The sequence below is a fragment of the Cucurbita moschata genome, unplaced genomic scaffold (genome assembly GCF_002738365.1).
Source record: "Cucurbita moschata cultivar Rifu unplaced genomic scaffold, Cmos_1.0 Cmo_Scf00054, whole genome shotgun sequence".
Taxonomy (NCBI): domain Eukaryota; kingdom Viridiplantae; phylum Streptophyta; class Magnoliopsida; order Cucurbitales; family Cucurbitaceae; genus Cucurbita; species Cucurbita moschata.
Genome location: NW_019268570.1, coordinates 1937640 through 1940471, shown reverse-complemented (window position 1 = coordinate 1940471; position 2832 = coordinate 1937640).

The window sequence follows — 2832 nt, the reverse complement described above, 5'->3', positions numbered from 1 at the left end:
GTGACCTTTTACACTTTCACAAACTTCAAAGTAGCATACTATTATTCAACTTCACAACATTTGAAAGATCCCAATCCTTTTACACTTTCACAAACTTCAAAGTAGCTTACTATTATTCAACTTCACAACATTTGAAAGATCCCAATCAAAGAAGGTTAATCTTCCAAGCAGGTAGCAAGTTTTGGACCTATGACTTCTTGGTTAAAGTTAACGACCCTTAGCCGCAATGCCCAGTGATCAGATTTGTGTTTTCTTGACTATAACTGGTAATAAATTCAAATTCAACGAGGAAAACGAACAATGTCCATCAGTGTTAACATTAATGTAGAAAAAGACGTTAGTACGAAGGTTTGTTAAGCTCTATGTTTAGTTTAACCAAATTAAGACACAGTAATCAGTGATCAGATAACTTTTGGATTGAGGATATACAATCGCATATGAAATTGATCACTATTTCTCATACCTCGGTAATTCAGAAAAATTTAGTTTCCTAATAATGTAATTAGCATTAAGGATGTTGCTAGACATTAGACATTTCATGTTACATGCCAATGATGATTGGAGTGGCATTGATGAGACACTCGTAGCAATTTACATGGCAGTAATTTGACACTAGTTGTCCATTCTCGAAGTTTCTCTTATCTACAAGTAATGTACTAATGATATTCAAACACGGCAGTATAGGAGTACCGAGGTTATTCTTGGATCAAAATATTCTAATCCAGCAGATATGTGGTCATTTGCTTGCATTTGTTTTAAGTTGGCCACTGGCGATGTTCTCTTTGATCCACAGAGTGGTGGCAACTATGAAAGGGATGAGGTATGTTCAGAGACTTTTTTTTTTTTTTTGTTCTTCTTTTATCAGTATGATTATTATTTTCTTTCTTATACTCATTAATTCTTAACGTGTAACATTTGTTAATCGAGTCTCACCTCCCCTTGGGAAGCATTGTTTCTACTCATAGTAAAGTCCCACATTTTCAATCGTTTGAAAACCATGCTTAAAAGTTTTTTTTTTTATTTGTTATTGTTGTTTGTTTGAGTTATCAATGAGTTATAATTTTATTCTTAAAAGTTTTTTTTTTTATTTGTTATTGTTGTTTGTTTGAGTTATCAATGAGTTATAATTTTATTCTTTAACATTTTTTTTTTTATTTGTTATTGTTGTTTGTTTGAGTTATCAATGAGTTATAATTTTATTCTTTAACACGTTTCTTCCGTTGTAGCTGTAACAGCGGCATAATGTATCAATGAGTTATAATTTTATTCTTTAACACGTTTCTTCCGTTGTAGCTGTAACAGCGGCATAATGTAGAAGTTTATCTGATACTGAAATATTTGGTCGGTTGTTTTATTTTGGTTAACTGGTGGATGAGGCTCAATTTAATTTCAACAATGTCATACACTAAATATGTCAGGTGAATAATTTGAAAAGACTGTCCGTTGGAAAATATAAAGAATTTTGCTTTTAACTTGATGCCTTTCTTTCCGTTTTTTTAATACAATGTGGCTATTATCTCAGCTAATCATATTCCCCTTAGCTTGTAGGATAGTGGTAGTATACATATGGTACTTATTTCTTATTTTTTTTAAAACAACTATATGTATATCATGTCGACATCACTGGTATACGTGTTCGAGGAACAGCAAAACAAGACTTTGCCATGAGTATTAGCTTATTACGTGGACCTTCTCTTCTCGAAGTTGTAATTTCTACTCTTTATTTTATTTTCAGGATCATTTCGCATTGATGATGGAGCTTCTTGGAGTGATGTCTCGCAAGGTAATGTTTACATACTTACAAATACTATGTCGTCTTTATTTTATATATTTAAAAAAAATTTCACTTATTTATAGTTTGCTCTTTCTTAAAATATCCGGCACAAATTGCATTAGGTGGCTGCTATTCAAGGGACTACTTCAACAGATATGGCGAGTTGAGGCATATTCGTCNATTCTTGACCCTTGAAACCTGTCATGGAGCTGGCCTCGGATTCCGACCTTGTAGAAGTGGAATTGGAGCCAGACCTTGACCATGTAGAAGTTGGTAATGGACTTGTCCATTGTCACAATCGCACTTTTGCAGTAGCGAGATAGCGACTGTGCGACACTTGTTCTAACCCAGTGAACAAATCAGTGATGTGAATTTCAGATTTCGTGGACGATATCGACGTATGCTCGAACCTCAGGTTATGTTTGAGAGAAATACTTTAGAAAATTTGTGCGAGGTAATANTGCTATTCAAGGGACTACTTCAACAGATATGGCGAGTTGAGGCATATTCGTCAATTGCGCTTTTGGCCTCTTAATAAGGTGTTTACTGAGAAGTATGATTTCAGCAAGCAAGATGCTAATGACTTGGTTGACTTTCTTGTTCCTTTATTGAATTTTGTACCTGAAAAGAGACTAAGAGCAGCACAATGTCTCAGCCATCCGTGGTTGAGTTATGTCTCAAGAATTCTTGAATCTTCTGTATCAACCCATCAAAATCAGCCCAAAGATCAGGAGCTTCAACTAAAAGAAGCAAGAAGGACGAGAGAGAGAAGCTATGGAGATTGTAATGGGAAACATAACTATTGATGGAACTTCGAAATCGAAGTCATCGAAATAGACATGACCAGAAATGGCAACGTACGCGATTTCAGGCTATGTTTCGTGCAGTATAATCGTGGTCTATAGCTCGGGTTTCCATCGGAGTTGGAAACATATTCATGAACCACATGGATTCAGTGTTGTCCTACATGCTATCCGAAGCAATCATCATCTTTTGCTTTGGTGAGAGTCGACCAGCATTCGTAGGCCCATCTCAAGCAACTTCGAACGGTGGATTGT